Here is a 27,771-nt window from a genome sequence, read left to right as displayed (position 1 = left end):
GGTTCAATATAACCATATGCCGTTAATATCGGACAAAAGTGATGGTTAATAATATTAGTACAATTATACAGTTGGCCCTTAGTGCTTACATATTCTATCAATTTAGTCTTAATTTTAATTTAATTTAAAAAAATAATCCTCCAATCATGATATGCCACGCGTCATAACCTGATTGGAGTATTTTTTAATTAATTTTAATATTTTTTAATTAAATTAAAATTTTCACGAAATTTTGAAAATGGTAGTCATTTTGACACTAACCCATAATTAGGTGATCATTCAATAGTTTACTCTTAATTATATTTTACAGCAAGTGCAATAGGAGAAAAATAGAGGTTTTTTAGTAGTGTGAATGAGTCAATTGAGCATTTCTCCATAATTCACTTGACTCGAGCTTCCTGTTGCAATTGCCCTCTTAAATTTATAGCTTTTCACTTCAGCTGAAGAAGATATCCCAAAACCTCGGCATCTCCAAAGATTTTCCGACAAAGATCTACTCTTCATCCCACTTCTTACATCTTCATCTTCATAGCAATTTTCATGTTCCATTGTCTTCACACAATTGTAAGTAAATTTTGATTTTAATGGAGAATGATCTTCATCTAAACTGCTTGCCTTGCTTCCTAGAAATGTATTCAAGAGTAGAAACCACCTGAACCCAAAGATAATACGAGTCAAAAAATCTGTACAAGAAAAGAAGCATTTGATTCATGTATAAGCACGTGCATGCATGCATGCATGCATGCATCCATGTATGTATGTATGTATGATGTAGCTTGATGTTTTACGTTATCCATGGTGAATATTTTCTTGGGATTTTTGCTTATACATTTTTCTGCAAGTTGAGCCATCCTGTAAAGCTGGAAGATATCAATGGATTCACCAAATCTGGGATCAACTAGCTGTAAGTACCTTCTTTGATTAATCAGTGTTCTTGACTGTGGGAGAACAGTGCAACATAACAAAATTCATTCGCAAGAAACCCCATACCATTTCTTAGTTATTGGTCCATGAATTTATTATAAATTATCCTAACATTCGAATGAATAGTCACTTTGATGGCTATTCTTTTTTTGGATCACTTTAATCTTCAACGATTTATTTTGGGGCAAAACATATCTTAATTGGATGGAAACCGATAATTAACTAATGGTCAATGCTTGTCGTTGATATACAAAATCATATATGTCCAAAGTACTGATGTAACACATGTAACGTGTCTAATTTGATGATGTGACACAAACACATATCTAAAATAATGATGGGATGCATATTACGTGTCTAAAGTGGTGATGTGACATATATCATTTGTGATTTGTCTAAAGTGATGGTGTGGCATGTATTGAGTCATCATTTTAGACACATATTAATGTCACATCATCACTTTAGATATATGATATGTACCAAGTCATGAGTCATCACTTTAGACACATGACAGTGTCACATCATCGCTTTGGATATATGAAATGTATCACTCATCACTTTGTATACACGAACTTGTCATGTCATCAATAAGTGATTATCTGTAGTAAAATAATAGAGACTAAAATAACTATTTTATCAAATATTAAGGGCAAATTTTAACATTATGCCTTACTATAAATGTGTTATATGATTTAGTGTTTAGTGTTTAGTATATTACCCATGTCAAAAAATCTTTATGCCCCAGAATCTTGTCCATGGTCGTCTTCCCTGTAATCATCTCTAGTAGAACCAAACCAAAAGAGTATACATCTGTCTGAGTAGACAATGTCCCATTCTCAGCACATTCTGGGGGGGAAATTCTTAGGTGTCTGAATCTTGTTCTGCTTCAAGCACTGCTCCGCTACCCCAAAATCTCCAAGCTTTAAACAGAACATTTGTAACATGAACTTTCACATACATTAAGGTTTAACAAAGATGTAATTATGAAACATAAGTTGAGGTTCTTACCAGTGGTTCAAAACCATGTGTTAGAAAAATGTTACTCGGTTTTATATTTTTGTGAATGATGCTGTTTTGATGTAGGTGGCTTAGACCCTTGGCTGAACCAACTGCTACTTTTACCCTTTGTGCCCAACTCAATGGCGTAGCTTGACATTCTGCTGCACATTTTTATGAATTATTAGCTTTAGAGTTTCGGCATTGTCGATAATGCCAAGTGTATGCTAAAATGCCTGAACCAGAGTTGTCCTTACTTGATAAATGTTGATCAAGTGAGTCGTTGCAGACATACTCGTAAACAAGTAGCCTATGAGTTCCTTCTGCACAAGCAACCTAACAGTATGACTAAGTTCTTGTGTCTAACTCTGATGAGTTTATCGATTTCCGACTCGAATTCCTTCGGTTCTTGAAACGATATGTTGTTTTGATGTGGTTCGGTGCAGGGCTCTTATCTTATTTGTTGCAGCCGGGTCGATGCAGGAGGCATTGGCAGCCCTCCGTGAGGCACAGCAGCCCGACACAGCTGCTATGTTTATACTGGCATACCGTGAAATTCACACGGAATTCTTTACTAATTTAGTAGGCTTGGAGGATGAATCGGGATCATCAATCGATGACTCAGTAGTTGACTTGCCTGGTTTAAACCCTGCATATGATGATGTTATTGCAGTTGGGGAATATTTTGGGGAGTACCAAAGGAAATTGGTGCACCTATGCATGGACGCTCAACCATTTTTAGATTGAACCAAACTATAACCTAAAGTTGTTTCAAAACTTAGTTTGGGTCTTTTTGTTCCACCTGAGGTCTAGCAGAATGTTCCTCGCTCAGCCTCTTATTCCCCAAATTGTCAGAGTTTTCCTTGTATTACAGTCTGGTATTCGGAGCAACGTTTTGGTCTACGCACACTGATTTGTTTTGTGGCAGAGCCATAGCATGGTGATGATGGTGAAGCCTGGATGTTGTAGAAACAATTAACCAAAACGTCAAATATGTTGTAAGCTGGATGAACAAATTTGACCAAAACTTCATTCCCCAGAATTCAGTTTTTGGGAGTGAGCAGTGGCTACCCGTAGGATAAGATTTATTTGCAATAGTAGATAGTCTAGTGAAAGTTTAAATTATGACGTTTGTGAATGAAGTAAATTAGGTTAGAGGATTACGCCCATAATAGGTCTTTACAAACCCGGGATAGTCAAATAATAGATCGGATTTTGGTGGTTAAACCAAAAAATATCTCCGCTATTTATTAGTTCCATTGAGCACATTCATTTGGTTTGCACCATAACATTCTTTACACAGGAAGCTGTTCAAAACTTGTTTCTTTGAACGAATTGTTTCAAATTTTTTAGTCTCAGAATGTTCAGATATCGATTTGTTCATTTTATAAAATATAAGGACCAAAATATTTATAAATTCAATGTTGGTCAATTATGACATGTAAGTTCTGAACCTGTAATTATGACAAAATGCATATACTGAATAGTTTATCAAAGCTATTGTACCCTCTGATGCAGGTAGCTCTGTAAATAAATTAAGTATAAAATGAATGCAAGAAATTAAATTCCGAATACTCGAAGGTTGATTCGAAAATAATATTGTGAACCATGCCAAGAACTAATCAAGCTTGAAGGAAAATTTAACTCGGTAGGATGGAAAATAGTACCCTACCGGTTGCCCCATCCCATCGACCGGCGGCATTCCATAAGGCATCATTACTGGCTGTGCAACAGGGGCGTAGAAGCCAGAAGTAGCGGTGATCTTGGATAAACTTGTTTGACCTTGCATCCCATCCCTTCCATATTGATGCCATAGCATCTGTTCATGTACGAGTAGCTGCTGCTTCCGCTCCATGTCTGCTATCTGCACGTACGAAGGCGGTGGAACTGTAAGCGATGCAGCAAAAGGATCCTGATTTCCCACCGGTTGTACCGTCCCGTCTGGGGCAGGCAATGCCAGCACTTGAGTAGCAGTCTTTCCCGGGCTAGGCATGGCAACACTACTTGCACTCCCACCACTTAGCTGAGTGGTGCTCACGTGCTGCCTCACTGCACCTTGATCATACATGCCATTCAGAAGCAATGGATCAAATCCACCAGCTAATGCAGCTTTCTGCTTCGATAAATTACTAGCTGACTCGACCAATGCCAATTCCCAATCTGCGTTACCAGTCTCAGCAGCCGGTGTTTGCCATGCAGAAGTAACCTCTGGCTCACCATTTGAAGGAAACGCTTCCCATGAGCCATTAGCATTTGAAGTAGGTGGTCCGGAGAACAAAGCCAAAGCCAATTTGTTCCCTTGCTCATCGGCTGAAACTGCATCATCCCTCAGATTCACTAGGTCCTCTGTAACCTGTTGTGGCACCGTCTTAGGTTGTTCGGGTTCAGGTGGTGGTGGAGGTGGGGTATAATTCTCTGGTGCAGGAAGAGCCTTTATTTCATTCATGTTCGTTTCAGGCTCCTTGCTAATTGGCAGTTTCTCTTCTCTAATTCTCTCCCGACTCTTTCGGCCATTGGCCGTTCCCTTCAGAAAACCTTCGAGTGTACCCAAAAGTTTATCGGTAATTCTCTGCACTTCAGGATACTCGGAGGACCTAGCAATTCCCATGTCCTTACACCAACCATAAAACCCAACAAGCTCATCAATCATCTTTGCAGCACTAACATAAACATCAAAGCCCTTTACACAATCGGCATACTCCATCTCGGTAAACCTATCCAGCAAGATCCCCAATGCCTCGCATATCTCGACATAAAGCCCGAAACTCTCCTTCAAAATCTGATAAAGTGCAACAAGCACCAATCTGCTATTTTTTTGCCATACCGGCCGGCCTGCAACCCAATACTTTATCAAGAATCTTCAACAACCGATGTAGCCTCCCTAAAACTCTCTCTGGCCTCATTTCCCTCCTCGGTGTCGCCTCTCTCCTCTGCTCTCTCCCAACAGAATCATCCAAATCACCGTATCTACTATCAGTCCCGCGATCATAATCGTCTCTAAATTCTCCATACTCACTCAGCCTATTCCTCCCATCTATCCCGGCAAACTTCTCCTCCCCATCTCTCCTCTTCTCCTCAAACACCGAAAAATCGACCTTCTCATCGAGATACATAGCATTAAATCTAACAAAACCAGCGTGATTCCAGGAATTCGAATGCGCCTCGTCCCTAAAATCAGACATATTCAAAACCCTCATCCCTCTCCTGGCGGAAAACATGAGCTCCTCTTCAAAACTAGGGTTCCCATCAACTAAAAGCCTATGAACAAGCATCAAAGACTTGAGCGCAACAATCCAATCATGAGTTTTACTCAATCGCTTCGACACCGTAGCGATGCATGCACTAATATAACCCCTAGAATATGATGTAAGGCTTATGATCTCCCTGAAATACTTCTCATCGGCCGGATCTTCATCGTGGCTCGTGACTTTTACCACCAAAACTTCGAGTTCCGGCGCTATGTTCCCGGCGACTTTGGCTATGCTCATACTCGTTTGATCCTTCACGGCCCCGATCGCCTTACGGAATGTGCTTGGCGCCATTAGTAAAAGACTCCGTTTTCCTTCTTAATCTTGAAACTTAATGCTTAGTACATACATAAAACAAAAAAAGGAAAAAAACGATGAAATCTTTGTGCTCCAAAAAGAAAACGTCGTCAATAAAAAACTGAAAATTTACCAGTAACTGAAATTGGGTTTTGTTTTGTTCTTGTGATAGACAGAATCTTGATCCGAAAACGATAACGATAACGAAAATGGGTTGTTTATCTGAATTTACCTTTTCAAGACTATGAACGATCCAAACGGTGAAACTTTAGACGGCGGAGATGGCGGCCGAACAGTCGGTGGAAGCGGATCCAAGAAACTTGACGGGGGTTAATGTGTAAAGTTGGAATTTTACGGTGGTTTTAGTGTAAATATAAGATTGAACAGTGAGAGTGAAGAATCTAAAGTTACGTGATTGCCTCCATTTCTAAGGCGCAAAGATTTGCACAGGCGCGTAATAGACGGCGAGACGTTTCTCGTTAATTTAAACTCTCGTTATTTGTACGAGTAAATTACATAAATGGTGTTTTGATTATAAAATAGTTATTTGATTTTTATATATTATTAATTCATATATTTTGTTAAAAAATTAAATGTTAATGCGTTTATTGGAATATGAAAAAATTATATTTTAATAATATTTATTAGTATTATAATTGTTTTCAAACACGGATTCGATGAAATATAGTATTTTAAGCACTAACTCAACGACATAATGTAAACAAAGACTTGAACCAAAAAGTACAACTCAAACAATTTTATGATTAAACTTTTAGCATATTAGTTTGGAACATATGAATAGTCAAGTGATTATTTTATAATTTTTAATAGTCGGTAGAATTAATAAAATAGTGTCTTATAGTTGATGGCTATTTATGCACTTTACCCTATTTGTATGTAACAAATTAATTTTTTTTAATAATATGAAGTAAGTACAATACAATTAGGCTCGTAAACGAATCAAACGCACACGAACGGATGTATGTTCATGTTCGTTCATTTAATAAATAAACGAACATAAACGAACACGAACATAAGCGAACAAATTTTTTTTTTGTTCATGTTCATTCATTTAAATGATAAACGAACATAAATGAACGTAAACGAACATAAATGAACGTAAACGAACACAAACGAACGAATATAAACAAACATAATAACTGAACATAAACGAACAACACAAATACAAAAAATAAACTTATTCGAACACAACAAATGAATGTAAAAAAAGTAAACAACAAAAAAAAACAACTTAAAATTCATTAATATAACATGCAACTTTAGAGTTAATTTGTTCGAATATGACAAATACATACATAAATCATAAATAAGCTATATGAATATAATAAAGTCTTAAAGTTAATTTGTTCAACAAAACAATCTTCTTGAAATCCAAACAACTTCAATAATATTCGTAACATATTAAACTTGCCATCTGTTCGAACATAAATGAACGAACATAAACAAACATATAATTGAACGTTCACAAACGTAAATGAACGAATGAGCCCTTTGTTCGTGTTCGGTCATTTAATTAAACGAACGTAAAATCTTGTTCATGTTCGTTCACTTAATAAATAAACGAACATAAACGAACTCCCCGCTTCACGGTTCATGAACGGTTCGTTGAACGTTCAGTTCATTTACAGGCCTAAATACAATGCAATTTGTTCAAAGATAATCTCAATCTTTTGACATTGAATGCTCACGGTTATGATATTCATGATGCTCGAATCTAAGTCTTCAAAGAATAACAATAATTCATTTATTGCGTAGGCTACTTATTTCATAACGAAATAAATTTTTATTACTCTTTGACCCAAATTAGCCTATACAATTAAATCAAACCCATATTATTGTTTAAATCTTTTATTAATTTGATTAAATTTTAATTAAATCATATGTTAATATGTTATTATAATTTACATATGCATAATTATTTTTTTAAATTATTTTAATGAAATTAAATTTATATTTATATATATAAATGCTAAAATTGCAAAAAAAAAATCTATTTTCACAAAAAGAAGAGGAGATATTTCGCTGTAAATGAAATTAATAAAGTGATGAGTTTTAAGAATAATATTATTATTAATTAATTATTTTGATTTGGTATTATGTAATTTATTGGGATATGATAAAATTATATAAAATATTTTTATAAAATTTAAAATTATAATACTAAGATTCGTCTTTAACATAGTTAAATTGCCATTTTGACCATTATTTTTTAATTAGAACAATTTTTTGAAATAAAAATAGTAATATTTATTACTCATGAAATAAATCTACAAGAATTAAAATACTAACGTGATTTTTTTATATAAATTTATGTAATATATTAATTATTATTTTTATTCAATTAATTTCAATTAGTTATATAATAATACTTTGCTATCATTTAAATTATTTAATTGAATTAATTTTTTTATTAATCTAAGATAAATTATAAGTAATAATAGATGTTATACTTTGAAAGACTCTGAATCATTTGTTGACGAATATTTTTATTGTAAAAAATCATTTTTGGATTAAATTATAATTTTTATTTAAATATTATAATTTTTATTTATAACGTAATGTATAAGATAAACATTTTATCTTTTAAAAATTATTTTCTGACATTAATTTCAGGCAGCTATATTTTAAATTACGCTTTTTAAAAATATATTTTTACAATATTTTCAAAAATTAATATTAAATTAGTCATAAATATATAAAATAATATTTATTTTAAAATAATATTTTTTTAATATCTGCATAGTAGAAAAGAAAATTTTGAGGATCAATTCGTTTATTAGACAGAACTGTGTCATCCTTCCTGAAAATCGAGTGAACTCAATTACAACACCATGTTCATCCCCCGAGTTCACTCAGTGGACACCGAGTTACAACTCGCCGACGCCGAAGAAATCGAGTTCTATGCCACCAGCTCCCCATCAAACCCTAACCCTAAATTACACGAAAAGAGAGGGATCGTCCACCTCTATCGAGAATGTCTCCTACATCCTCTTCATCCGGTATCATTCATCGCCTTTTACAATGTCAGGTTTGCACCTGAAAATTGTGAGAAAGAATTGCAGAAGAAGAAGAATAGGTAAGTTTACAGAAAGAAATTCTCAATTTTTCATTCATAATCTCATATTTTGATTACAATCCATATATATATATTAGATTGTTCAATTATTTATTGACAGTTGTGATATTTCCTAACAAACTCTCAAATGTTGTATATGTTTCCTTCAGTCGTGACTCAGCTCTATCTGTTACCCTTCCTCAGCCCCCGATTGCTGATGTAATTCAATCCTCTCTTCATTTTTTACTGCCTCAGGTAAGTTCCCCATTTCCCCTCTTTGATAATTCCAAATCCCTAATTCCTTTTCTAATTTCCCAATTCTCTGACCCGCAATCCCTAATTTTTCATCCAGGGCCATGACAATACCTCCTCATGCAGTCGATGCTTGTCCCCAAGATCGAAGTCAGTAAATTGTGACTTTAACACCATAAAGTCTTCCCAGGTAGCATTTTCTAGTCCAATTCACCCACTGGATTAGCAATTGAGTTATTACTTTCTTGTATTTCTTTACCATCCTTTTATCTAATACCATGGATAGATAGACACGAAGTTGACCATTCGCATTGACCTCTGGTGGATCTCTAGAGGTAACTGACTTGTTCCCAATCTTCTTCTTCAACAAACTAATATGGAAAACATGGTGTATTTTTGAATTGTCAGGTAATTGCAATTTGTAGGCCACTGAACCAATTCTTTCTATGACTTTGTAGGGTCCATAATACCTTGCAGACAACTTCAAATTTTTTTAAGGGCTACTGAGGTTTGTCTATAAGGCTGTAACTTGAGGTAAACTTCATCACCAACCTGGAACTCTCTGTCACTTCTCTTTTTATCAGCATAATGTTTCATACGTCGAGTTAGTCTTGTAGAACATTATTTATATTATCCCTTTCTTGTAATAATTGTTGTACATCTGCCACTCTAGAGTTTGTTAGCCATGTCATAATAGGGGAAGTATATCCATACAAAGTTGTGAAGGGAGTTGTTCCCAAGGCAGTATGGAAACTTGTATTATACCACCATTCAGCTTGTGATAACCACTTACTCTAATTAACAGGCTTCATAAAACACATCCCACGCAAATATTGTTCCAAACATTGATTTAATCTCTCTGTTTGACCATCAGTTTCTGGATGGTAAGCTATAGTGAATAAGGCAGTAATTCCTAGTAGCTTCATTAACTCTGTCCAAAAAAGGATGTTAAAAATCTTGTCTCTATCATATATTGCTATCTTTGGTTGCCCATATAGTTTATAAATCTGGTCCAAATAGATTTTAGCTACATCTGCTGCAATAAAGGGATGTACCAAGGGTAGAAAATGTGCATACTTGGTAAACTTGTCAATAATAACCAGGATACAATTATACCTACTAAAAGTAGGAAAACCCTCAATAAAGTCCATTGTAACAAATTCCCAAGCTTGTTGGGGAACTGGAAAAGGTTGTAGTAGCCCTAATTTCAACACATGTTCATCCTAAATTCTTTGGTAGATGTCACACTGTTGCACATAACTTTTAACCATGTTTTTCATCCCTTTCCAATAGAAATAGAATTTCACCATGTGGTAGGTAGCTTGTATACCTAAATGACCACCTTGGGTGAGTCATGTAAATCTTGTAAGATCTGTTGTCTTAAGGAACCAGTGCTGCCAATATAAACCTTACCCTTGTATCTTAGGATACTTTTAGAATAAGACCAGTCTGTTGCATCTTGGTTAGAGATAGTTAACTTAGTGACCATTTCTACAACCAGAGAATCATTTTGATAGCTCTGTTCAACCTCTTGAACCCAAGTAGGAATGACAACAATAGCAGTCATTTGCTGCAATTCTACTTCTTTCTCATCCCTTCTAGATAATGCATCAGCTGCCAAATTATGTATGCCTTTCCTGTACTAGATAACATAATCCAATCCCAATAATTTTGTGAGCCCTTTTTCTTTATTGAAGTAGTTAGCTTTTGTTCCATCAAATGCTTAAGAGCTTCATGGTCTGTTTTAATAATAAATGACCCCTTCCAAGTAATATCTCCATTTAGAAATAGCCATGAGTATGGCTAAATACTCCTTTTCATAAATGGATAAATCCAATTGTTTAGGTCCCAATGCTCTGCTGATATAGGTCATTGGTCTACCTTCTTGAGATAAAATTGTTCCTATTCCTCTAGAACTTACATCTGTCTCCAAACATAAACTTTTATTGAAATCAAGTAGTGCTAGGACAGGAGCATGACACATTGCATTCTTAAAAGTTTAAAGGCAGCTTTACTTTCCTTTGTCCATTGAAACTGGTCCTTCTTAAGCATAGTAGTCAAAGGCTTGGTAATCTGTCCATATCCTTTTATAAATCTCCTATAATACCCTGTCAAGCCAAGAAAACCCCTTAAGGATTTAAAAGTTTTTGGCAGCTTCTATTATTGCATTGCTTGTATCTTTGTTGGATCAGTAGCCACCCCTTGCTTAGATATAATGTAGCCTAAATATTCCACCTCCTTTTGGCTAAAGAAATATTTTGCCCTTTTAGCAAACAACTTATTCTTCTTGAGGACTTTCAAAATAGTCCTAAGATGCATGACATGGCTCTTTAGATCAGAACTGTAGATGAGGATGTCATCAAAAAATACCAGTACAAATTTTCTTAAATAAGGGCCAAACAACTTGTTCATTAATGCCTGAAAAATGGCTGGGGCATTTATTAATCCAAAAGGCATAACCTTGAACTCAAAATGGCCATGATGAGTCCTAAAGGTTGTTTTAGGAATTTCTTCAGGAGTGATTCTAATCTGCTAGTACCCTGATCTCAAATCTAGTTTAGAAAAATAGGCTGCTCCAGTCAACTCATCCAACAAATCTTCCACCACAGGAATTGGAAACTTGTTTTTTATAGTTAAGGCATTCAATTGCCTATAATATATACACATCCTCCAACTCCTATCCTTCTTCTTTACCAACAAACAAGGTGAAGCAAATGGGCTTTTACTTGTCTGAATTATGGAAGAGGACAACATTTCCTTAATTTGTTTTTCCACTTCTGACTTCTGATGATAGGGCATCTTGTAAGGTCTAATGTTCACTGCTTTTGTACCCTCTTTTAGTGTTATAGAATGATCATGTTCTCTTGGAGGTGGCATCCCTTTTGGTTCCTCAAAAACAGATGAATACTCCTCCAATAAACTCTGCAGTTCAATAGGCACCATATTAGTACTAACTTCCTCACTTAGCATAAAAATTTCCCCTGATATATCACTGTTCTTTCCCATCAATTTCTACAACTTACTGTCTGATATCAATTTGACAGTAGGTGAATTTTGTCCTCTTAAGGTAATTTCTTCCCCATCTTTTTGAAAACTCAAGGTCATATGATTGAAATCCATCAATAGTGGATTATACTTTTTCATCCAATCCACTCCTAGAACCATGTCACTTCCTTCTAGAGTTAAAACTCTGAAGTCATGTTCAAATTGAGAACCCTGCATTCCCCATTTTAACTTTTTACTCATGGCTGAACTATACAACTTTTCACCATTAGCAACTGTAATAGTCAAAGGATGAGTTTGCTCTAATTCCACTCCTTCTTTGGACCATTGACGAGTTATAATGTTGTGTGTGATTCCACTATCTATGAGAATGTTTAAAGGTTTCCCTGATATATGCCCTTGGATCCTCAATGTGTTGTGGCATGTCTAGTCTGTTATAGCATTTATAGAAATTTTCAATTCTCCTTCCACAGGATCTGTTGCCATTACCTCATTATTTCATGTTTCCAGATTTTCAAACTCTCATGTATCCTCTAACTCCTCCATTAAGTTTAGCTGCTTGACCTTGCATTGGTGTCCTGGACTGAATTTCTCTCCACATTTGTAACATAGTCCATGTGTCCTTCTATATTCCACCAATGATGGTTTACTCTGATTCAAATTCTGGGCAGCTCCTTTTGGTGATTGGTTCAAGGTAGTGTGAGGGACCTTGTAGTTGAGGCTCTGCCCTGTAGACATTACTCTATGATAGAACCTCAGTTTCTTGTTTTCTACTTCCCAAGTCAATTCAACAAATTTGGCCAATCTAAAAGCAGTGGCTAAAGTTGTGGGATTATGAACTTTAACCCTGTGCTTAATTTCTTCTTTCAATCCACTCAGGAAACTAGAAACAAAATACCCTTCCTCCAAGAATGAACTATACTGCAGCATGTAAGACCTCAACTCCTCAAACTTCTCATGATAATCTTCTACAGAGTTCTTTTGAATCAGCTTGTTAAACTCTTTCACAATGTCATTATAATTCTGATCACAGAATCTATGACATATATCTGTTGTAAACTCATGTCAGTTCTTTTTTTTTTTAGCTATATAACCATCAAACCAGGTTTCAGCCTTCCATGTTAAATACATTGTAGCTAATTATACTTTCTGACATTCAGGTACTCTAAAAATAGAAAAGTACTTCTGACATTTTTTCACCCAGCTTCTAGGATTTGTTCCATCAAACATTTGGAGTTCTATTTTTGGTCTGAAAACATAGCCTGACTGAACATCTTCCCCAATGGATGATTCTCCCATTTCCATTGTGTTTCCTCCCATTTTCAATTTTTACACATCCAAAGTAGCATTAGGTTGATTTTCACAAAGTGGAGGAGTATTAATAGGTTTAGATGCTAATATTCTAGGTTCATTAGTCTTAAAAGTATACTTCTCATACTCACTAAGAACTGTAACTAAGCATGGATGCTTATCTTCATTTTTGTTTTGCTTTGCAACTGTTGGTGGTTGACTCTTTTCTGACTGAGGTGAATCTTTTTCCTCAGCTGCCTAGTTGACCAGTTCTAGGATTCTTTGCAAATAGTCTCTATTTTCAATCATTCCCTCTTCCAATGTTTGTATCCTTCCTTCCATCTCTACTTTCTGCCCAGTCCACCAAGATGGCAAGGTTTCCTCATCCTTAACCTCCATTGATTATTCTGGTACCTCTACGGTTTCAGTCTTTTGCATCTTTTTTGTCTTACCCAGCGTGTAAATTCGTTTGGGATCACTAAACTCATCTCTGATTACCAATTGTCAGGTTTGCACCTGAAATTTGTGAGAAAGGATTGCAGAAGAAGAGGTAAGTTTACATAAAGAAATTCTCAATTTTTCATTCATAATCTCATATTTTAATTACAATTCATATATATATTTTAGATTGTTCAATTATTTATTGACAGCTGTGATATTCCCTAACAAACTCTCAATTGTTGTCCTTGTTTCCTTCAGCCGTGACTCAGCCCTATCTGTTACCCTTCCTCAGCCCCCGATTAATGCTATAATTCAATACTTTCTTTATTTTTTACTGCCTCAGGTAAGTTCCCCATTTCCCCTCTTTCATAATTCCAAATCCCTAATTCCTTTTCTAATTTCCCAATTTTCTGACCCGTAATTCCTAATTCTTGACCCTCAATCCCTAATTTTTCATCCAAGGTCATGACATACAAATCTTTAATAGATCGTTCTTGATCCCAATTTGATGAATTTTTCACTTTAAAAAAAATCTTGATCTTCGTATGATACTTACGTTTAAAAATCCTTTTTTCTTTTTCGTTAATGGTGCATGTTTTGGAATAATAGGAATGATGAAATAGAAGATAAGTATAGCGTATTGATAGAGTTAGTTAACCAGTCGGCGGTTGATACATTCTATTTTAGCTTGAACGGGAAAAGGTTTTCACCTGCCGAGGTCGGTAAGCTTCGCCTCCTAATCAGAAATTTAAATTGCGGATGCCGTCGTTTTTTCAGTTGCTTTGTGTTTATTGTGATTATGGTTGCGGTTGCAGTCGCTTTTTCAGTTGTTTTTCATTTATCGTGATTATGGTCTCTTTTTCAGTTGTGTTGCATTTAAATCCATGGCATGAACCACCACCAAATCTTTTTCCAGAAAAATCAAAAGGACCAAAAATTTGACCCTTACTATCTCTCACAACCACTCGAGCTTGATCTTCTGCTTGCAGGTGTGTAATAGGCATCAATTTCTCCTTCATTTTCGGTCATTTTTTATGAAATTTGTACCACGTATTCTTAAACCATTATAGAATACATATGTACTTTCAATTTCTCTTTTTGATAATAAGTTTTTTATTTTTCAATTTAGCGCTTCAATTTTTCATAATTTACTTATTTTTTCAATTCATCATGTATTTTAAGTTCGTTTTCACTAAATTTGAACCACATGTTCATAATCGTCATAGAATACCTCTGTAACTTCAATTCTTATTTTTTTTACTAAAAATTGACTCTCTTTTTTATTTAGTCCCTTAACTTTACATTTTACTCAATTTGATCTTTTGATTACAATTGTTTGCAAATTCTTTATTATCATAAATTCCTTGACTCCTTTATACTCTCATCAATATATTTACCCTCAAATACTTTCTTTAAAATATAATATTATGAATATATTTTATAATTTTAGATTGTATTTGATATATTAAATAATATTATAATGTGAAAAAAATATGAAATATATATCTTACATGGTTAGAGAAAGTCGAAAATTAGAATCAATCCTTATCATAATATTATAATTATAATAAATCACCCCTAATAACCGCAATAGCATCATTATATCTGCAACCGCGATAAATACAACCCGACTACAACTGCAATTTAAATCCCTGGCATGAACCACCACCAAATCTTTTTCCAGAAAAATCAAAGGGACCAAAAATTTGACCCTTACTATCTCTCACAACCACTCGAGCTTGATCTTCTGCTTGCAGGTGTGTAATAGGCATCAACATTTATAGTAATTGCGGACATAATGGGTGATGTTGCAATCATTGCGGTATAGCAGTCTTGTAATAACGATTTTAGATGGCACTAAAACCGCCATATAACAGTCGCTATTTAAATCCCTGCTCCTAATCTCTTCATTTTGATCCTTGAGAGCAACAATCTTGATTAATGAGTTGATTTCATTTTAGGCCGAGTTATGTCACATCCTTTTTATGCATTCTGACGAATACACGGAATTGTCCGAGATTGCAAGCACGCCTCCTGAAGGATTTGCTGCGTTGCCTACTTGCCCCATTTGTCTCGGTTCGTGATAAAGCAGAAATTATCCTTTTCGATCTAGTGTGTTCATCATGTTTCATATATTTATGCTATTAATTTAACTTCCCTTTTTGGTGTTTGATGACAGAGGTTGGACCCAGATACTAGTGGGATACTTGGTACATTTTGTGACCATTCGTTTCCATGTCGATCTTGCACATCGAAATGGACTTACATGTCCTGTACAGTAAGCTAGTTCTTATTTCCATGAAACTTATGCTCTTTATATTGTATCCTTCTACCGTTATCCCGGAGAAGCTGACTTTATTTTTTGGTATCAGTTAATATTATTGCATCTGCATCTGTTTAGTTTATGAATCGTCTTCGTTAAAATTTGTGTGCTCTTTCGTATGGAATAATGTTCTAATTAGCATCGTTTGTGTTGATAGGTCTGCCAGTTTTGCCAGCAGCAGGACGAGAATCCAGTCTGTTCTGTTTGTGGATCTGGAGAGAATCTTTGGATCTGCTTGATATGTGGTTTCATGGGGTGCAGAAGGTGATGCATTAGCATCTGTCCCTTTCTTATCGTGTTTAAACACGGTAACATTATCCAAGCGACGTCATTACTTTATTTATGTTTCGAACTTTTTAAAAGAATTCGTGGTCTTTATGTTTCAACCCACTATTTTATGGCACTGCAGATATAAAGAAGGTCATGCCGTTAGACATTGGAAAGATACACAGCATCGCTATTCCCTTGAGTTAATATCACAGCAGATATGGGACTATGTGGGTGATGGTCATGTTCATCGATTAGATCATTCAAGAGTTGATGGCAAACTGGTTGAGATGAACTCCCGTTGCACGTCAATCGAAGGAACTTGTCGTTCCTGTGGCTGTGCTGATGATTCCGGAATTAACGAGGTCATCTATAGCAGCAAAGTAGGAGCGGTATATACAATGGTAAATTATGGATATCTTAATCTAGCCGATAGGAAAGCTCGATACATTGTAAGTTTAACAGGTTTCCTTGAACGAATAGAACGATTTCATTAGCTACAACTGACACATACATGGCTTTGACACCGATTGTTAGAATTTATTTGAAAAGCCTTTCAAGTAATAATCTAACTGCTGCACGAGTGCCGACTTTGACATATGTGCCAATGAAACAGGTTTTCGATGAGTTCAGCAGACTTCTGGCTACCGAGTTAGAGAAACAAAGACAAGTAAGATGAACACTGGTTTTCTTTTAGTTTTAAGGATTTCTTTCTCTGTTTTAGTGTGTTCTTGTCCTACTGGTGCTATTGCAGTTCTTACAGTATAAAGAACTCTTTGTTATATTCTGCTCTACTCCCCATCCTACAGAACTATGAATCTATGCTCGCGGAAGCCAAAAGCAAAAGAGAGTACGATTGCCGAAGCCGTGGAGAAGGCTGTGACATCGGAAATGAAGGACATCCAGAGTAATCTGGATAAGTGCACAGAGGGGGAAAATGCTCTTGCCGGGCTGTGTTTCGACATTTTCCGTTACACGGGTTCTGCATGCGCTTAACTTTGCGAGAAAGCATTTGCATCGTTGGTTCTTTATGTGAACATCATTATCTGTTGTAGGTCAATCATAAACTCATAAAAGACCAACAAGTTTGGCGCGATAAGGCCAAGGAAATTGAAGAGAGGTACTCTATTTTTCCACCCTGGATCCATTAACATAATTGTCATCTTCTTGCCCGAAAAGGGGAAACTTACTACCGGTGCACATGCAACTCACTTCTTTGTATTAACATTTGGCTTTTTCTCATGTTTTTCGGGTTCCAGACCTTACACGGTGCCTTTGTTTTCCCTTTTAGGGAAGCCTCTGAGTCGAGGTTGATGGATGAGAAGATACTTGATCTGGAAGAGCAGGTATCTTAATGACCCGAGTTTATAATTTTCTATGCAATTGCTCGAGATTTCCCGGCTTTAATCGTAATTTATTGCGACAGATACGCGATCTCAAGGTCTATATCGAAGCTCAGAAGACACTTGACATGACAGATTCAGATGGTATCCGGGGTGAACGGTCTTGCGCCCGAAAAGGGGAAACTTACTACTACGGTGCACATGCAACCACTTCTTGTATTAACATTTGGCTTTTTTCTCATGTTTTTCGGGTTCCAGACCTTACACGGTGCCTTTGTTTTTCTTTTAGGGAAGCCTCTGAGTCGAGGTTGATGGATGAGAAGATACTTGATCTGGAAGAGCAGGTATCTTAATGACCCGAGTTATAATTTCTATGCAATGCTCGAGATTTCCCGGCTTTAATGTAATTTATTGCGACAGATACGCGATCTCAAGGTCTATATCGAAGCTCAGAAGACACTTGACATGACAGATTCAGATGGTATCCGGGGTGGAACGGTCTTGCCTGTTCCACCAACGCAATCGTCATCTGCTAACAGAGGCACAGAAATCGAGTCGAAGACGGAACTAGGTAAATGCACATCATGCTTTTGTATAGTTAATAGATTCAGCAAAAGTTCCTGAAGATTAGGAAAGCACAATCAATTGCCAATGTCTTGCACATGTACAAATTATAGGCCTGTGTTTTGTGTCATTTTCCCTGTATGTGATAAATAGCAGAAATTCATTGGGACGACGAATATAGCTGTGTATTACATTGCATGAAATGAATAAGCTAAAAAAAATGGTGAGATATTAGACAATTTAACAGTTTCTGAAAAGCTAAATAATAAACATACAGACACAGCACTCCTAACTATTTAAAACCGACACATATTGTCCCTAATTTCCCTTTTCCAAGTCTACGTATTGCAGTCAAAGTGACCAACTCCTACATTTACAACCAATCTTAGATCAATAATCGAATCGACCAACACTACTATGCCTCTGCCGCAAAATCCATGTCATGCCTTTTTTAACGTAAACCTATTATTTTGCCTTGTGCGTCCTTCCCTCGAAGGTCATGTTGACATGGAACCATTTGGCGCTGGCAGGGATAGCACGGAAGGGATACTTACTTGCTCATGGAGTGGTTACCGTTGGGGTGGCTCTGAACCAGTTGGACCAGATGTGCAACTTGGTCCGGCACCATTTTCAACTGGAGGAGAGGTGCCCCATTTTCCTTCGGACTCCAATGGTTCAATGACATGGACTCCACCATCTGTTAGTCCCAAAGCAAATTGATTTGGATCCGAAGGATGTGCCGCAATGACGAGCGGATAAGCTTTCAAGCTGTTCCAAGGTGCATTGGTATTAAGCGTCAAATAGTGACTATACATTGTTGTTTAACTGATTTGATAAATGGGAAAGGAGAAAGCACCTTGCATTGGGAGGTAAATATGCAGCCGGACTTATTCGACATCTTAATCTCAATGTTGAAGCAGTAAGAACATCAACACCTCCGCCTTCAAAGCTCACATATATTGATTGGCTATCACAGGAGTAAGTCGCGTGTGTGATGGGACCACTTGCTTCTCGGGGGACCCACTGTTTGAGAAAATAATTCCAGAGTAACATTACTAACCTCAAAATAAATCACCAGCAAACTGTACTGGCAACAAAGCAATTTCTAAACTCTCATAGTTAGCATTACAGGGACACTTCTTACTGCATGCATGAAACTGCAAAGCAATTACCTCCTAAAATGCACTTGATTAAACACAGACTTTAAGCAATATATATATATATATATAATGCAAAAAAAGAAGCTCACATACCTGCTTTAGACATTCAAGTTTCGGTGCTTCAAATATAGCGATCTGTGATTCATGTACTGCCAGCAAATGCGTCTGATCCAGGTGAAATTGTACCCTTGTATCTGCATGAGGAGATGGTGCTCGCCCATTTGGTATTTGCAAGAACTTACTGGTCTGTTTCTCCCATCCATCTGTGCTCCAGACACACAACTGCAGCAAAAAAAAGAAGAAGGATTTGAAATAATCAGATGATAGTGATCCAAACAAATACTAAAAATCATTTTACAAGACATTAATACACAAGGTAACTCCTATGGAATTCTTTGTTTTTTAAAAGAAACAAGAAGACATGCAAGAAAGACCTGATATAGGCATGGCGTAATAAATTAATATGTTTTCAGCAAGAAGCTTATCCCGCGAATTCTTCACAGGATTAACTTAAATTAAGCCAATTGTTAAAAACATGAGCTTTTTAACATCACATTTTTTCGAGAGTTGGCTTTAAACATATACAAGTTTCAATGTCGAGCATCAGTTATTTTTCTCCCAGTGGGTTGTTAACTGTTTTAGGATAAAACATGCATACATGGGCGAAACGCTGATATTTCTAACCTGACTGTCAGCTCCTGAAGAAACAAGCACATTTAGAGTATTAGAGAATGCAAGGCCTGTTATTCTTTTCTGATGACCTTTCAACTTTATTTTCACCTGTGAAAATAGAGCACGCAGGTAATCAAACAATTTCGATTTATATCTAAGAAGCCGTCAAAGTTCAAAGTCAATTAAGCACCTCATCCACCCGAACATTGTAAATTTGGATTGATGAATCATCCATGCCTATGGCAATGATGTTGTTGTCCTGAGGATGAAAAGCAAGGAAGGTAGCAGCGGGTGGCGGGGGCATGAATGTTGTCATCATCTGCACATTAAGAAAGAACAAAGATACAAAATAAACATAAAGAAAACAAGATTTGTATTAAACAAACTATACGGTCTAGACCCCCTCCCTTTTCAAAAGAAAGAATAATCTCATTGTCAGTCAATTTCAATCCAACAATCCAAATGAAATACCCTCATTTTTAAACATAAATTCCTTTAAACTTCATGATTACACTATAAAAGTTTAGCCTAGATGCGTTATACACGTAAAACACCAGAGCTTCCCTAAAAATATCATGTCCAGAAAATGAAATGAATAGAGAAAGGAGATACCTTAAATGTCATCATATTGAATAGTGAAATTTTACCCCCGGAAGCTGACATAACATAGGAATCATTCTTTGAAAGTGCAAAGCATGGAACAGCATCTTCAGGATTTGTATCACTTATATCATTAGTCATTAATATTCCGCTCGTCGGCTGCCATAATTGTGGTGCAACACTGGTTGTGGCCTACAACGGGCAAAATCTTAGTTAATACTTAGTTTACATTAATATTAAGGGGGAAAACAGTACAAACACATTATGATATGAAGTATGCAACCTATTAAAGAGTTGTTAAAGAAATTTTAATACCTTCACGGTTAAGTTGCGATCATTCTTCTGCCATTTCCAAAGCTTGTGTACAGCATTAGATGCTAATGCCAATATGGCAATTCCAGAATTTGTATAAATTAGTATAGAAACCTGACATCATAGAAAATTAAATGACCTTGTCTTTAGAAATAAATATATACTATCACAATCCACTCAGAATAAAATCACAACCATAAACAACATGAACTGCAAACTTTTCTACAGGTAAATTTAGTCCCCAATTGTTAATATAACCTGAAAAACATAACAGCTGTTTTCCATAGACTGATTAGAGGATAAAATCTTAGTGAATTATTCCTGAGCAGATGATTCTAGATAGGCCACAAAAGATGGAATTCAGTCAGAATTATTTCAAAATTCTATAGAAGTACACAAATAGGGAAATAGGTTTTACCCTCATAGCTGTCAAACTATCAGGAAGCCTTAAAGAGCGGCATTGTGATGGTTCATTGATTTCTGTAAGTTTCCAGATCCTAGATTTCTCCACAGACTCATCTGTGATTCTTGGCTTTATATCGGCCACGCTTCTACCATCGCTGATCTGAAGTGACCCAAAAGCAAAAAAATCAGATCATAAATTTTATCATGCATAAATTAGACCTTGTAAATTCACATTCAAAAGATAGGTACATCCATCTCAATTTATGAAAAAGCATTTAGATTATGATTATGATAGTAACTCACCATTCCAACCATAGCAGGTACTGATGATGCCCGATCACCCATGGTTGTTCCAATAGTTGCGTTGTTGGAGCCAAATGTACCAATATTTGGAGTCTGGTACATAAATCAGCCACTTAGAGAACATATTTTCATAGAATATGTATGTACATTAATGAATAGTTATATTATGTTTGTTTGTGCCTCTCTAAAGAGCTTTTACCTTTATTATAGCAGCAGGGGCAACTCTAGAAGCATCAAACGAACGACTCTCCACCGTCCGTAGCAACCTAATGCCATCTGAGTTTGCTAGAACTTTAACTCCATTATCATCAGTTGAAACGGCTAGTAATGTTCCTTCCTTGTTAAATCTAATGCAAGGGGAAGGCTGCATTTTGTTATAACAAGTATAGTTAGGAGGTTGAAGTTACTTCCAGACAACTTTACAGGGAATAACACAAATGCTTACGTACCGGCAATCCACCATTTGCCGGAGTACTTGTTAATAAATTAAGATTGTCCATATCCCAGAATTTGACAGTGAACTCATCACCAGCAGCTAAGAACCTATTCTTTGTGGTATCAAATTGAACAACTCCCACAGATCGCTTCCCAAGACCAAAATACATCCGCTTGACAGCTCCTTCACTTTCATTCCATTCCACCAAGAATGATTCCCCTTCTTTATTTGTCCCGCATGAGAACAGCCTACAGTAGCCGATAAATTGAAAAGGTAAGTACTACCATAATGAATAGAAAGATAGATAAGAACAACCTCAAAATAAAAAAGACCAAAGTCAGAGTGGACATATGACATAAGAACCTTGTTCCATCTGCACTGTATGCCATTGCTGTCGAGGACTGGCCTGGTGCATTATAGTCAACTCTTGAACCCATATTATCATACAACCATGCCTTTATTTTCCCATCAGTTGCTGTTGAGAAAATGAACTGAAAAGGGAAAGTAAGACAGAAGATGGAAATCTTTAAGCATTACAGTAATAAGAAACTTATAGGTACCAACTGCTAATGATTAGAATCTGAAATAAAAAAACTAGCATTCATCAAAAGAGAAATAGAGAGCTTCTTATGAAGAGTCTTTAGAAAGGAGTTGTGGACTCTATGGTTGAAAGAAAAAACGCACTAAATCCTAAAACTGATTGTTCTCTGACAAAATATCCCAAAATTTGAAATCTTTTCACCAATTTTGGTTTCCATAGAATATATATACTTTCAAATGTCTTTGAACTCGGGTACAAAATTTAAAAAGATTTAAGCAGGAGGTGGTCATTGGGGGTAAAACTAGCTTAATTTACTCAGCAGATACCATGCTAGGAGCCAAAATCAAATTTGCGCACAAAGTACTCCAGAACACTGTAAATGAAACAAGCAAAAACAATAATAATCACCAAGGCTAAAAACAAACTTGGATTGAATATAACTCAAGCGTCCAGTGGTTTTGTTCAACATCAACTGTATAATTATTCAATGTTATACATTTCATCTGTTAAGACCTATGAAAAGACTGGTCAAAACTTTAGAACTTAGTTTTCTGAGCGTGATATTGGCTCATTTTCTAACTAAGAGGAAAATAATTAATATACCCCATTTTTACTCTGTTGAAATGGAAGCAAAATCAAAACAAAGGGACAAATGAGTGCCAATCTTCATGCAGTTGTCTGTTACCTGAATATTTTCCTTGTGGTGAGGGCATATAGAATAGACAGGTGCTTCATGACCCTCAAAAGTATACTGCTTAGCCCCAGTATTAGCATCCCAAACCTACAAAGATTAAACTGTTAGTAATAAATTCAAACAGATGCAGCAAGATAAAAGAAATGAGATGAACAGAAACCTTAATAACCCTGTCCTCGCCACAAGTGACAACGCTCAACTGTTTGTTTGGATAAGAGAATGCAAGATCATTGACACCCCCAACATGAGCCTCAATCTAAAATAGAAAAGAATTCAATCAAAGTATTAGGAGAACGGAAGGAAGATATCAGCTTAAAAATCCCTTGCTGGACATAACTGCATTGACTAGTCACACAAACCTCTAGGTGATTACGTAGATCATTGCCACCATGGTAGGAGTATATGTGCACAATATGCTTGGAATAAGCAACACCTGAAGATAAGGAGAAACTTTCAAATCTAGTGTTTAAGTAGATGAATTTACTTCCTTTGCATAGTGGCAGACTATCAGAAATTCAATTGCTACAGGCCCAGACATTACCAAAAAAAGCTCCATCAGGGCTCCACACAACACGGTTGACTGCTACAGTATGATCATTTTGCCAAAGATGCCTGATTGAGAGAATCAGAAGGTTTTCATTTGTGACTACTTCAGGTTCAATAAATCTTGTTAGTGGCAAAAGAAATCCAAACCTGCAGAGGCATCGAAAATGCTGAAAGGTCCCAGACCTTAAAATTTTTATGAGCTATCTTTTCACCACTACCTACTTCCCACACCATGATATCACCGATGTTTGTTCCCACTGATATTATAAAACCAAATATGGGAAAAGAAAACACACACAATTAGAACACAGCAATAAAGGGAAGAAAAAAAACAGCTTCTGATAACATAATTTACAGAAAATGATTCTGAGCAGGCATGCAAATATTTGTGCTTTTCTCACCAAGGAGAAGAATTTGTTGCACCGGATGGAAATCCATGCTCTTGACTGTAGACCCCTGACTTAGAGTCATAACAACAGTCTTAGGCAAGTCATCAGGAGAATAAGAACTTTGACCATGGCTCTGGCCGGCATATGGAACCGGCAAAATATTTATTGGCAAATTATTGACCTGGTGGTAAAGCATAGCTGATTAGGTACCAATAATTTATAATATACAGTTTCAACAAAAACTAGAAGATGCTTTATGCTACAAGATGAAGCAGACATCCTGGTTATCAGCCAAAAGACTAGCGAGCAGGGAGAAAAAAAGAGAAAAAAACTAAGGCGAAAACAAGACAACTAAGACTCAAAAAACACAATCAAAACCACATAAACCATAAAGTACCATTTTCTTTCTTCCAACAATAAGGGAAAACAAAAAATTAGGACAAAATTTCTTTATTTGATTACCCATCTTGAGAAAACTAGAGGAGCAACAAAATTTCAATTACTAATTATTATAACCAGAAAAGCCATAATATGCAAATAAATTTCAAAAGGACTAAATTTTTCACGTAAATCACATTCTTCACATGAATTAATTAATATCCTTTAAAATGCATCACATACATCTCGTAATCATACTTAGACAGTTAGACATACGAAAATAGATATGTATATGTCACACCGGCTATTCGGGAGGTAAATCTTTATTATAAATGATCACATATGGTATGATTAGCTTGACATACCTCATCTGGCATTCCAAAGGGCCTTGGTCTCTTCAAAACATGTTCAGAATCTGCTGACTGGTAGTCCAGAGCAGGGTTATTGGTCGGAGGAGTTCTAGGGTGTTTTAAGATTGCAGCTAGCATGAGACACAAATATAGAAGGTAAAATAAGAATCATCAAGATATGCATTTCACTACAATTCTACAAAAAACTGGCTGATATCCTAAAATCTCTATGTTCTGGTGACTTCTCAATGTTTCATGATCTTACATCTTAGTAACATATCAGCAACAAATATGCCTTTTCCTAACAGGTTTATGCATTATGTATCTTCTCAGAGGCAACACAAGTAATTTTAACATTCAAATGAACCTTTACAACATGCATACCCACACCAGCATGTTAAGTGCCCCCTGCCTTCGGGATGGCACTCATTAAAGGGTTAGTAACAGGGGATGGAGCTCGTGCACCATTTGGTTGTCCACAACTGTGGTCTACAAACAGTGTTTTTATGTCCGGATTAGACCTTGGATTCTTACAAAGCTGATGCTGCCAATTCAAACTGCATTATAATGACAAAAACCATTAAGAAGCTCAAAGCGAAGAATTAATTAAGTTTAGAATCAAAAAAGAAGAATATGACCTTTGATTTATTAGTGTCCGCAGTCTTGAATTCTTCAAGGAAGGAAACTGAAGCTTATCACGGAAAAGGGGGTTAGCCTCTATTAACTTCTTTAATTCTGCAAGCATTATACCTCTAGCAGATTTGGTATCTCCATATTTAGATAGCTGTTCATTTTCTCTGCATATTAACATAAACCATAAAATTGCATGAACTTATGAAGTAGAGACACAAAGATGCCATAGTGCTGACACAGTGGACAAAAAATAAACCAAGCATCAATATCTCATCCATACCTAAAGTTGTCCAATGTCAACAGATGTGTAATTTCCTTAAAAAGTTCCTCATTAAATGCTGAAAACACTTTCAAGTCTTTAACTAAAATCTCCACGGCTTTACCACGATCCCGCCTGCATTTATTTCAGTGAAAATGCAAATGAACTTAGGACACTTCCCCTTTTTCTGCTACTAAATTCACTCGCAAACTTGCAAAAATGTCAACAAACAAACTAAACAACAGGTACAGACCACACTATAAGCTTAACGAGGAAAAAAATGATTACTTGTCAAGAGCTTCAAGGTATTTCTGTTTCCGAATCTCGAAAAATATCTTCATGGAATATCTGTTATCATCAACCTTTGTAAACCCCGAGAGATACTTCTCTACCTCATCCCACTCCCCATTTGTCACCATGTCCTCAAAATATCTCAAATTGAAGAAAAACCCTGACTCTTGTTCCAATCTAATTAAATTTAAATTTATTAACCAAATATAAAAAAACACAAATAAAATTTCAAAGCATTCATATATTAATTTTAAAAATAGAAAGAAAAAAAACTGCAAACATCAAAGCATACTTGTGAACAGTGTCTTTAAATTTCTCTTCATCAAGGAATTGAAGTATAAGGAACACGAGTTCTCTGCTAAGCGAGGACATGATCGTAATTCTGTAAAAATAACAAAAAGAGGGGGGAAGCAAAGAGATATGAGCTTCTCATAGATCAATTATACTTCAATAAAACAACCAAAAACCATCAAAAATTAGGGTCTCAGCTCAAGAAATCCACCAACTTAAAATAATCATCCAAAAATTTAAAAAAAATTACAGAAATGATATAAAAATTACCAGATTCAATTTCACAGATCGGGAGAATTTCTTCGGAGAAAGCGAATAGAAAAGAGCGGTCTTCTCACTGCTTTCTCTTCAGTTTTACTTATTCTTTTTCCTTCTTTTGAATGTGTGTCTCTCTTTCTTCTTTGGAATTGCTTCTGGTTGAAGTATTTATACAGAGGAGGAAAGGGTTAGGGATTTGAGAGGTGAAAAATTAAAAATTAAAAGGAAAATGGAAAGAAAAAGGAAACAAACAAAAAAGAAATTTGCGGACATATCGTGATCATAGCGAGACGAGATATGAGATATCGTAAGAATCAAAAGCTAGAAACTCGATTGATAAGCCCTCTGGCTTATGAAGTGAGAGGGTATCTGATACGCCAACGTACTTATGGATGTCATTAGTGGATTAGATTGGAGTTGTGAATAGGGATGACAACGGGCCGGGTTCGGGTCGGATATTGGTCCCCGTCTCCGTCCCCGTTTAAAAAACATCCAGGATTTAAACATGGATCCCCATTTAGCATAAATGGTTATTTAAACGGGTATCCTCATTTAGCATAAATGGTTATTTAAACGGGTATCGGGTCGGGTATATATATTTAAATTAAATATATAAATATTATATATTTTTTTAAATTTAAATTAAATTTATTAATATTATATATATATATATATATATAACATAATTATTTTTAATATTTATCGGGCCGGGTTTCGGGTCGGGTACCGGGCCAGGTAATCGGGGCGGGGATTACTAAACCCGTCCCCGTTTAACATAAACGGGTTTTCCCCGTCCTCGTTTAATTCAATTTTCGGTTTTCTCTGTTAGGTTCGGGTTTTTTTGTCATCCCTAGTTGTGGACTTTCCCGGTTTATTATTTTTAGGTTTTCTTGCCATTTGCATAAAATAATTTCAACAATAAACTTTCCAATTACTTTTGAATAAAAATTAGGATAAATTGCATGTTTAGTACATAAATTTTTAATTTTTTCAAAATCATACCTAAAATTTAGTTTTTGTTTTTTTAGTATCCCGTCGTTCAATTTTTTTTTTTTTGCTTCATTTTAGTACCCCTTTCAAAATTTAACGTTAAATTTTGAAAAAAAAAATGAAAGTTTAGGTATTAAAACGAATCAAAACTGATAGTTTAAGTACTAAAAACGCTAAGTTTTTACAAAATAATGAAAGAACCGGTGTATCTCAAATTGAACATGCTAAGATTATTGTAC

At 35.8% G+C, this 27,771-nt stretch overlaps 3 pseudogenes; 1 reads left to right on the top strand and 2 right to left on the bottom strand.

Moving 5' to 3' along the window:
* Window positions 1-3,523: 3,523 nt before the first annotated feature.
* Window positions 3,524-5,771, bottom strand: LOC120130274 (annotated as a pseudogene).
* A 7,683-nt stretch (window positions 5,772-13,454) lies between these two features.
* LOC120130291 lies at window positions 13,455-18,031 on the top strand (annotated as a pseudogene).
* A 205-nt stretch (window positions 18,032-18,236) lies between these two features.
* Window positions 18,237-26,711, bottom strand: LOC120130276 (annotated as a pseudogene).
* Window positions 26,712-27,771: the final 1,060 nt, after the last annotated feature.

The sequence above is a fragment of the Hibiscus syriacus genome, unplaced genomic scaffold, assembly GCF_006381635.1.
Source record: "Hibiscus syriacus cultivar Baekdansim isolate YM2019G1 unplaced genomic scaffold, ASM638163v2 tig00110540_pilon, whole genome shotgun sequence".
NCBI lineage: Eukaryota > Viridiplantae > Streptophyta > Magnoliopsida > Malvales > Malvaceae > Hibiscus > Hibiscus syriacus.
Note: the sequence above shows the minus strand (reverse complement) of the source record. Positions and strands in the feature narration are given on the sequence as shown.